The sequence below is a fragment of the Pinus tabuliformis genome, chromosome 2_2 (assembly GCF_031772625.1).
Source record: "Pinus tabuliformis cultivar Carrire ecotype Pingquan chromosome 2_2, CPIR1, whole genome shotgun sequence".
In the NCBI taxonomy this organism is placed as follows: domain Eukaryota; kingdom Viridiplantae; phylum Streptophyta; class Pinopsida; order Pinales; family Pinaceae; genus Pinus; species Pinus tabuliformis.
This window is the reverse complement of record NC_142300.1, coordinates 758,925,522-758,937,766: the sequence shown is the minus strand read 5'-3', so window position 1 is coordinate 758,937,766 and position 12,245 is coordinate 758,925,522.

The following is a 12,245-nucleotide window of genomic DNA, read 5'->3' as shown; positions in this document are numbered from 1 at the left end:
CTATTGCAATAACCAAACTACCCCACGAATCTGGTAGAGAACACAACAAACTAATTCACTTATCTTCATCTACAAGTTTAATATCAACAGATAATAATTGGCTTACCATAGTATTAAATGCGTTCAGATGCTCTATCATCGAGTCTCCATCTTTCATCCTCAGGTTATACATGTTTTTTTGTAGGAACAGTTTATTCACCAGAGACTTAGATTGGTATAAAGTCCCTAGCTTGTCCCACAAAGCCTTTGTCATAGCTTCCCCTGATACATTTAGCAATACTGAATATGAGACACACAGTCTTATTGTGCTCTTAGCCTTCTGATCCATCTTCTTCCATTCTTCATCGGACACTCTCGTTGGTTTAGTACCTAAATCTACCGTGATCCACTAATCTTTATCCACCAATAGATCCTCCATCTTGAGTTTCCATAACTCAAAACTCTAACCATTAAAATTCTCGATCACTATCTTTCCATTTCTCACCATCTTCTTTCAACAATAGAATCGATCTTGCAAATCTGCCATTGAATAGGGTCTACCACAGGCCAGAGCGAAACCCCTCAGCAATAAAGGCGTCCCCTTGAAGCCAAAACAACTCTGATACCAAATGTAGGTTTTAACCCTGTACATAAATTACCTTCATATGAATTCTAAAACACAGAAAAAAAAACAATGCGAGAGCATAACACATAAAACACATATACATAGAGATTTTCTCCTGCATCCCAAAATCAATACTACCATCTTGATTTTTCATTATGTTCCTTTCAATGCTACAATACATATTTATACATGCCGAAGCATCCAATACCGTGGACTGAAAACCATTGTGTCCAAAACCATGGAGCGAAAACCATCACGTTCAAAACCATGTGTGATAACCATGCACAAAATGATAGGTAGGTCTGCCCAACCTAATATAGGGTCCAAAATAAAAATTCCTAGGGTGCTGCCCCACAACCGATAGAGGGGGGCTACCCACCCCCCTCAAACCCTTTAGATAGGGGTGGCTACCGCCCCCCTATGACGCCCCCACTGCACAATTGGCACAACGAAGGGGGGGCTCCATCCCCCCTCTAACCCCCTAGTTAACTACATGGGCTAGTCATGGAACGAATATAACACAACCCAACAACTGGTAGTTTTTAGTGAAACCTCACAGCCAATGGATGACTTTGAGATGTTTAACAACATCTACATAATAGATGGTCCCAACACTAACATATGCCTTATTTGTTGGGCAGTTAAAATCTGCAATCGGCCAACTGCCTCAGCTCAAGCTAATGACTGATATTTGCAACCTTAGAGATCAAGTTCAAAGGAGATGGTCATTAATTTATTTTTCTTTTATTTTTATTTTTGCATATTTTGAGGAAGGTTGTTTGAAACCTCCTCAGTTGTTTTTGTAATAATCTATTTTAAGACATATAGTTTAGTATTTTAACCCCTCTCATACATTTAGAGATGGTTCCAGTAATTTTATGAGGGGTCTGGTAATTTTATGAAAAACAATTTTCAAAAAATTGCACTTCTGTACTTTTGAAAAGGTTTTGATGAAATGAATGGAACATGATCTATTTTCTTTAAATATCTAGCATGCTCTGCTGAAATGCACTTTTCTACTCTTAGAATGTATTGGATTGATTCAAATTGCGTCAATATTGCTAAAGCACATGAGAAGGACCTATCATACATGGTACTTTTATCTTATGATCATGTTTTATTTATGTATCAAGAAATACTTATTCTTTCAATTGTTTTATGTATGAAAGTCTGAATTATAGTTTTAGCATTATTGCACTTCTGTATGATGTTAGCTCTGATTCCGTTGTGAATACATGAACAATTTTATATGTGATATTTTTCTCAATTGTTTTGTCCAACTATTTATCCAAAATGATTATTGTTAAATGATTTAATTTCTTATTGCAATTGAATGACCTTTATTACCAATTGCTGTAAGACATCTCTGTAGATCACATATAATATTTGATTCTCAGGTATACGTATAGTTAAATCATGTGAAATCAGGATATGTCCATGTGTTTAGAAGTTACATTAGATTTCACTTAGCTTAGTCATTTCCTGTTACATCATATATCATGCAACCATCACTATCAAATATTTTCTGGGAAACTGGTCCTGTTATCCCTAGTTGGAGCCACTATACCAAATGGAAAAGGAGTTTCTTTCAAGGTCTGGACCGGTTGGTTTTCTCTCATGTTGTCGCAACGATTTTTGAGGCTTCAACATTTTGGCACTAGAAGGAGGGGCTAACTATAAATGGAAAGTAAATCTCAATCAGTAAGCCATTCTAGGAGTAAAACTCCCTCACCATCACCTCCATCTTCTCAGTCACATTCTAAATCCCCAAATTTTAGGCAAGAAGTTGTAAAGAAATCCTTAGAATCCACTACTAAGATCCCAAAAAAATTAGATCAATCTTCTTCTATAGAAACTCCTGAAGTGTAGTGTTTAATCCATAAACTACAGGGTATTTCAATATCTCAAGAAGAATCTGAGTTATCTCAAGCTACTGTTACTTCTTAGTTTCCTTCCTCTCAAAGGCTAAGTAGATCACAGAGTGAAAAATTTGGGATCCCCCCATTTGAATTCCCTCTACCAAACCAAAGGAAAACTAAGAAAACACAGTCTGAAGCTCATAGTGAGGTTCTCTCATCATCACCTAAAACACCCTCATTCATTCCATCCACTTCATCACAAAATCAGTCATCCACCTCACAACTCCAGATCGTGGTTTACACTGGTACTGGAGTGCAAACCTCCTCTACTGAATCACCTTCAACTACTAGAACAACTTCCTCTACACAAATAGCCATTATGGCTCAAGGAACATGGAAAAATCCAGGAGCTCTTTGAATGGCAGCACCATTACACCGACTACTAGAACATCCAATGAAATGGTTGCCAAAATTTAACCTTGATGATGGCCTGCCTGTTGAAGAACACATAAACATTTTCATGTTGTCCATAAATCTGAATGCAGTGGTAGAAGAAGATGCAGCTGTAATATTATTCCCTTATACTTTACAAGGATTAGGAGGACCATGGTATATTTCATTACCTTTTGGTTCCATTTATAGTTGGGATTCCTTTTGGGACCAATTCTTAACCAAGTTTGGAGATGACCAATCAACAACTACTCTTCTCAATGATCTCTCTAACTTGAAAGTTGAACCTAGAGAACCAATTAAGGACTTCAATTCATGTTTTAATAAGTTATTGAATAAAATCCCACTGGCATCCAAGCCCAATGATGAAGTCCAAAATGAATGGTACATTTTTGATCTTCCCTCAAATGTAGCTATTTTTATCGCTAAGGCTGCCAAACCAACTTTGGTAGAAAACATGAAAGAAGCCATAGCTATAGAAAAACACATTTTAGCTTTAGAGAAAAAGAATGCATTAGAAGAAGGAAAATCCAATAAGGTAAATTTTAGGGATGAATCCAAGAAAAATGCACCTAAAGATCCTTTTGATCTTTAAGGATTGTAAAAGATCCTAAAAACCATGTCCAATGAAATGGTTGACATCAAAAAGTAGGTAGTTGAGACTTCCTCATGGAAAACTTTCAGAGCTTACAAAAGAAACCGTTCCTCTAATCCTAAGCCTCCAAGTAACATATCAAATGCTAAATTAGATTTAGAGGAAGAGGAAATATCAATAACTGAAGAACAAACTGATGATGGAGAAGTAGTTGAATTACAAGGAATGTGGGATTTTATCCTTTCTAATGAAGAAGAACAAGGAGCATTACTTGTCGCAACCAAGAGTAGAAGCATTCTAGATTTTCCAAAAACAAATCCAAAACAAAAGGAATCAACTCTAGCTCCCAAAGATAAAGTAATAGGTAAGAAATATTCCCCCAAATCTACTCAAACCACTCCTCCTCAATCAAATTCTTCACCTTTAGCAAAAGCCCTGCTAGTCTATGATGAAATGGAGTGCAATATCATTGAAGATATGAAAAAGACTAGGGAGAATATTACATTCCATGAGATTAGCAAGTTAAAACATTAATAGAAGCTATTGCTCAAAGAACTAAAAGCATTCCCTACTTCTCCACTTACCGTTGTTGTAATCTCACAGGTTTCTCAAGAAATGGGAAGGACTCCTACTACCTCATTAGATAAAATTAGTTCAAAGGATATTGATATAATAGGATAAAGATCCAAATCCCACACAACTCCATTTATCTTGAATTTTGAAGTTTTCAATAAAAATCTACACAATTGTTTAGTTGATTCTGGAGCTTCATCCAACATTCTACCTAGAAGAGTTTGTGCAAAATTGAATGTGGAGACCCAAAAATCTGATGTTCGCATTGTGTAGTTAGATCGATCTCAAGTTGAAGTTATAGGGGAACTCGATAAAGTCACTATTCGACTCTCATCAAACCTAAAGGTATGTGAAGTCATTGACATCCTTGTGGATGATATCCTTAGCAGAGACTAGTCAGAAAAGCTTCATGGTTATTTCGCAACCAACTGGTCCAACATGTGGCTTCCCTATAACGGTTAGGCGAATCAAATAAGGGTTGACTGAGAGAAACATCAAAAGTATATCGTCATAGAATTGGAGGGGGAAAATGAATCCGTCACATACAGCATGAAGATCACTAGAAATTATTCAGTTGAATCATTTCTAGGAAATTTTAATGCAAATACTTCACCCTTCATGGAAAATTTTGTTATATCACATGTTGAAAATTATTCTCATACAGATGCTTCTAAATGTATAAATTTTGTAGATAGACCTGTAGTTAAGCATTTATTTTGGAAATTATATTTTGATGGATCTAGATCTAGTGATGGAGCTAGAGAAGGATGCATATTAGTTAGCCTAGAAGTGGAAAAAACTATGTTAGCATGAAAACTTGAATTTGAATGCACAAATAACACTTCCGAATATGAAGAATTAGTTCACGGGTTGTGTAAAGCTATCGACCTTGATATAAAATATCTTCATGTGTTTGGAGATTTAGAAATTGTAATTAAGCAGGTAGGGAATACTATACACTGCCTCTCTGGACACTTGAAACATTATCAATCATTAGTCCATGACCTCACCTCTCACTTTACAGCATTTAACATTTCCCCTATCCAAAGACTCCAAAATTCAAGTGTCGATCTTTTGGCTAATTGCATCCAATCTCATTCCACGAGGAGATTATATCCCCGATCACTTTTCTATTGAACTAATTTTTAGGCATTCTATTCTCAACAATATCACCAATTGGCGAGTCTTTAATAATGATCGGGATATCGTAACTTTTCTAACATCTGAGGGATCTTACGATGACTAGATAATAGATGAAGTTCAACATGACAGCTAGCTTAAGTAATAAATGACTGTAAATTCCATGCCTAAATCCATGGTTAAGCTGGAAGACTTATATGATCTTAAGGGCAGGTTTAAGAAACCCTCTAACTCAAAGATTCAAAGTTCAACTTTGAGATTTGAATTAGTTAATCTTGGAACTAACCTTAAACCTCAAAATATCAATCTAGGACTCAGTCTTATGCTAGATGAAAGTTCAACCTTTGTTTAGTTGTTAAAGAAATACAAAAATGTTTTTGCTTGGAACTATGAAGATCTGAAGACATATGATACTTCCATCATTCAACATACCATTCCCATGATATCTGATGAAAGGTCCGTGCAACAGAAGTTGAGAAATATTCATCTGGTTTTAGAAAATCAGATGAGATATGAATTTTATAAACTTCTCAAAGCCAAAATAATTTTTCTTGTAAGGCATTCAAGGAGGGTTTCTAACCTTCTCCCAGTGAGGAAAAAGAATGGTGATATTCAAATATGTATAGACTTTCGCAATCTCAAAAAATCTTGTAAGAAGGACAACTTTCCATTACCTCCTATGGAACAGATACTGCAATTAGTTACAGGCTCAGAAAATATGTCTTTTCTGGATGGATTTTCAGGTTATAATCAGATTCTAGTACAGCCAAATGACTCATTAAAGACCACATTTAGAACCAAATGGGGCACCTATGCCTATCAAAAGCTGCCCTTTGGGTTAATCAATGCTGGTGCAACATTTTAGAGAGCCATGGACATAGCTTTCAAAGGTTCGGTGAACAAATTAGTGGTAATTTATTTAGATGACATAACTGTGTATTCGAAAAGGCGTAGTAATTATTTAAAGGATTTAAAACAAATATTTGAGTGTTGTTGGAGGTATGGAATTTCTCTCAATCCTAAGAAATATTTCTTTGCTTTGAGTGAGGGAAAGCCCCTTTGATTTATCGTATCCAAAGAAGGAATTCTTATTGATCCCGATACAATTAGAGAAATTTATGAAATCCCTTTACCTTATAACAAAAAATCCATGCAATGTTTCCTAGGTCAGATAAATTTTGTCAAAAGATTTGTCCCTAAATTTTCAGGAATTGTTTTACCTCTCCAATCTATGATTGAGAAAGGTTATGTTTTTAAATGGGGACATACCGAGCATGAATATTTTAATCTAATTAAACAAGCAACCATAAATTCTCCCTCTTTAGCAACTGGAAATTTTTCTAATCATTTCATTTTATATACCTTTACTTCTGAGACATCATATGTAGCTATACTGACACAAGTCAATGATGAAAAAATCGAAGTACCGATCTCTTTTTTTATCTCTAATTTGCAGGGGGATGAATTAAACTACTGAGACATTGAAAAACAAGCGTGTCATTTTTTCAAGTCAGGAAAACATTTCAGACCCTTTCTTCTCAAGACTCACACTAAGGTAATTGTCTCATTCTCAGTAGTATGAAATCTACTGATGCAAAGAGATGTGGGTGAGAAGAGAGAAAACTGGGTAACAACACTGCAAGTATATGACATTGAGATCATACCAGCTAAAATTATAAAAGCTTAAGGCTTTTGCAAAAATGTTAGCAGGAGCATCCAACTTAGCAACACTACCAGATTCAGGTGACGTACAAATATTTGAGGTAAGCCTCAAGGATAATGAATCTAAATAGGTTGATATCATCTTTTACTTGAAAAATGGATATGCCCCTATCGAACTTAGTTGCAAAAGAAAAAGGGCTTTGAGGATAAAATCTAAGCAATATGAAATCATCAATGATGTGTTGTTTAGAAATAATTATGATTATGTTTCTCTTAGATGCCTTGAAAAATATGAGGCAGAAAATGTTTTGCAGGAACTCCATGATGGACCAACTGGTGGACGTTTTGGGGGAGACACAACATCGCATAAAATCCTGCATGTTGGCTATTATTGGACAACCTTATTCAAAGATGCAGACAAATATGCAAGGAAATGTAAAATTTTTCAAACAACTACTAAAAGACAGAGGAAACCCATATTACCATTGCATCATGTCAAAATTGAAAAACCATTTGAACAATGGGTACTAGTCATAATAGGTGAGATCGTTCCTCATTCTTCAAAGTAGGATAGATATATCCTTACAGCAATTGATTACTTCACAAAATGGGTGGAAATGATTCCAATTAAGGTAGCTAATTTTGAAAACATCACTGAGTTTATTGATCAGTTTATTATTACCAGATTTGGCCTACCAATTTCCCTCATGTTTGACAATACATCTTACTTCACAGGCAATGTTATTACATAATTTTCTCTTAAAATAGATTTTAAACTTAAATATTCTGCTAACTATTATCCTCATTGAAATGGTTTGGCTGGATCTAAAAACAAAAATCTCATAAGAATCATCAAACAAAAAATTGATCAGAGTCTGAAAAATTGGAACAAATCTTTGACATTTTCTCTATGGGTAGATCGAATAACACAAAAGGCCTCAATAGGCACTTATCCTTTTAATTTTGTCTATGGGAAAGAAGTTGTTCTCCCTACAAAAATTATTATTCCCTCTCTAGCCCTGGTTCAATTTATTGCAGAAACTCCTTTCTCTTCTATGAAATTAAGGCAATCAGAAATCCTCAAGCTCGAAGAAGAAAGAGACAAAGCCAAAATCACACACACACATCATCAATAATTAGTTAAATATTCATTTGATGAAAATTCTATAAGTCCTAAATCCTTTCATCTCGGAGACCTTGTATTTAATTGGGATAAAGCACACGAGAAAAATGTTAAGCATACCAAATTCCAAAGAATGTGGCTTGCCCCATTTCAGATTGTGGAACAAATCAGCCCATCCACCTTTTTACTGCAATATTTATCAGGCAAGAAAGATTCTCTACTTGTTAATGGGCATATTTTGAAGAAATATTTTTCATAGAAGATAACCTCTTCTATCCCTTGTACATTATTGCCTTTACTTTTTCTAGTAAAATAAAAATTAAATAACATTTACTTTTTGCCTTTAAAATAATAATCTCTTTTATGTTTTGACTTTTCGCTTGTATAACTAGAGACTGTTGAGAAGATAATTTCCACATTTGAAAACATAAGCTAAGTTCTATTACTTTGAAATCTACTTGTTTTCCACAAAAATTACTTGTCCTTTGCAAAACCTCACCTTTATAAAGAAACCTTTGTTCTACCATCAGTCAAGAAAAATATCTATAACAAAGAAAAGACCCTCTGTGGAAAAGAATCCTTAGCTCTATAATTGTCATCCATAAACTCTTAAGGAGTCAATGGTTCTCCCCATCTAATAATTTTTTCTCTTTTTAGAGTGTCAAATGTAAACTTAAAGGATAAGAGGTCTCAGCAAGAGCCGACATACCATGATCATAGTGAAGTAATAAACTGACATTACCAATATTTCATATCAAAACAGGGTAATGGCTTGAGAATATTTTAATCAAAAGACAAGGGGTCTAATCATGAACCAGCTTGTTTAGTTGAATTACAACTAGTGACTGGAATTGTCAATTTGGCCATCAAACCAAGACATTGACCTTTAAGTAGAAAAGATGAAGTTTTGAACAAAAATAAATTGAGTAAGAAAGAAACAAAAAGAAGTATATGAATTTGAATTTATCTCCAAAAATTTCACTCTTATTTGGATGGGATACTGAGTCATTGTTGGTTAAAAGGTAACCCTTTCGAGGCTATGGATGCTTTGTAGCAGCATAGGATGTACCTGTGACAAATGAGTACATCTAAAAGCTAATTTGCAAGAGCCCCCTCCTTTATCTTTAATACCAAGTAAATACTTATGTAGACAAAGGAATTTTAATTTTGAAAAGGTTAACCAAATGGATGATAATTAGGTGGATTTGTTTTTCTTATTCAGAGAAATGTTACTTATCTTATGTTTCATTTATTTCCTATTTTCTGAACTATCCTTATTTTCAAAGTTTTAGAAATTTTAAAACACTATCAGAGATAACTTGTTCTTCTAGCAAATCGTCAATTGTTGTGCTACTCAACAACCCTCCCATTTATTACTCTAATGGTTAATATGTTGATTAATAAATGGGGACACTTTATAAAAAACCCTGCAAGAATATTTTTGCATTTAGGTGCTTTCCTTTGAACTTTTATAAATAAATCAAGGTATCGAGTCAAAACCCTCTAAGACTAGCGATTCTCGCCTTTTCGCATATAGTTGGACCAAGTGCATTCAATGGTTAATTAAGAAACAAAGTCTGCCAACTGTGATAGAATGAATCACCACTTTTAACTTAGACATCATTATACTTTTCATTCAAAATCTAAGATTTAAATCATTTCCTATAAACAAAGTGCTTATTGCAATTGCATATTCGCGTACAAAAGGGATGCAACTCAAAAAACACATCATAACACGCGAGATGCGATATTGTGATAGAACAAGTCAACCTTATCGCATTGCGTCAATTTTCTTAAAAATCCAATCTTATGAACTGCGCGAGCTTTTGAAATGTGATAAAGCTCGGACCCGATAAAAGAAAATGTTATAACTTGAATGTTAAGTCTGCCATGTAGAGAAAGAACATTATGAAGTAATTACTCCTTCAAGCAAACTACGCTCCAAACAATAAAGCATACCCCACTTATCACACAACCCACAAAATTCTAATTTTTTTTGACAAAGTGCATAATTGAATATTTGATAATGAGATTTGCGATATTGCATCACAATCACAAAATCGACATTCTTGCACTTAGAACCTGCCACCTTAAAAGTATTTCCTTCCCGTCTATGATGCAGTAATTTAATGAAAGAATGATAAGGAACCTTAGTGGCTATTTAATGAGTTTAATGGCATTTATGTTAAAGAGTGGCTCGATGTGATATGATATCTTTTCTTCTACATTCTGAATAATAGCTCCTATCTTGTCATCTTTTTGGGATTAATTGTATCATTTATTCTCACTATCATTCTCAATTGTGTTTATCCGATAACTTCCATTTTGCTCCATGTCAGGAAAACTCCGTAGAGAACATTGTTAGAAACAATGGGGAAGATGGAGAAGGGAATGACATCTGATAAATAAAAAATGGTTCTGCTTTTCTCTAATACCACATGCAACAGAGATGGAGGAACTACGACATGGGAGGCCATGTACAACTTGTTAGAAGAAGAGCAGCCCAGGCCACTTGTAACAAAGGCCATGATAGATGCTCAGGAGTCATTTGATGCCTTTTATTTCGAAACATGTTCTTTCCTGCACCACATAGCTGTAAGACAAAAAAATAATCCCATACACGAAAATGGTCAAATGGGTAATTGACGAGGTAGACATCACAGATCGAACCATCAAGAATCATAGGCATGAGTTCATGGGGTCCTTCTCAGTGGACGGCCTACGACTAATGTACCCGTTACCTTAGCCACAAAATTTCTACAACAAATAGTTCCTTGAGAAATATGATAAAGAAAATGAGGACCTGTCAAACATCACACAGACTTGGAAATCAAGTGAGGGTAAGCTCAAATGGGATAAAACTAGTATGTACTCAATGGCATCCATTTCTCCCCCTCATAGTTTTGCAGCAACAATGATATATAGGTTATTTGGTAGCCCTGATAGCAACAAGTTTTCCATGGACTAACTCCCATTGATAGATGCAACAACGAATGCATAAATAATGAACTCGGCTCAAATTTTATCATATAATTTGGCAAAGGCCCTTATAGAATATAATAGGAAAAGGAGTTCCTCGATAATGGTTTTTCCCTCCTTTTCCATGAGTGCTTCTGCTATGGATACAATCTATTTTTGTTCTCAATTTCCCAATATGAGATGGAAGTGGAGTGCACAGAACCTACTTCCCATCCATATATACCATAAGATTTTCTGGGAATCTTAATTCCACCACCATTTTTATAAAATTTGTCAAGGGGTTATGCTACCCATTCATAGAGAAGTATATAATAGGACCGCCCCTAGGTTTTCTAAATAAGCTGAAGTAGATATCTTGGCATTAACCAGATGGTTTGGGGAAGAAACATTCACCTACATTAGATTCTTTGGGAGCATTGCTTCATTGCATGTCCTCCCATATTATGTCCCCGACATACTAATGGCCAGAGAAATAGCCTACCAAATAGCAGGGGAAAGCAAATTAACCAGAGGACTGAGGGAGCGGAAGAAGGGAATTTGGCCTACATTCCCATTACAATGTGGTGATTTTTCACTACATGATTATGGACATGCATCAAAAGAAGAATAGATTATTAAGTCTCTAAAGTTAGTTATAGTTCCGAGAAGGTAGTATGACCAAAATGGCACTGTTAAGAATTTCACTTCTATGGTAAAAGTAAAACAGTTCACCCACAAAGAGGACACCTTCGAAGACCTCTTCCTACAGGCAGAAACATTTTCACAAGTTTTTCATATGAAATCACTACTTTTGACCCCGGAATATGTTGAGGCTTTCCATGTGTACGGGAAAAAGAGATTATTAAAGGTCCGATTTGACCTATTGTAGATTGAACTAGTAATGGAGACAACTCCCAATGTAAGCTTGGAGGGCATCTTCAAAAAACTTTGAAGAAGAAACCCAAGAGAGATCTACACATGAGTCAGAGAAATCAAAGAAATAGTCTCAAAATGGGGGACGAAACACCAATAAAGAGTCTGAAAAATCCACAGATTAAAGTACAGAGGAGACGGCCGAGCAAGCCAAAGAAAAGAAACAAGCAGAAGTTGCTTCTACTTCAACTGAGTTAGGTAAAGCTTCGGTCATCAACCTCGAACAAGCATGGGAACAATTCAACAAAAAGCTCCAGATAGATACAAACCCTGAGAAAACATCTAAAATATAGACACCTAAGCAAACCCAACATAAGTCGAATCCAGAAACAACAGACAAAACAACTA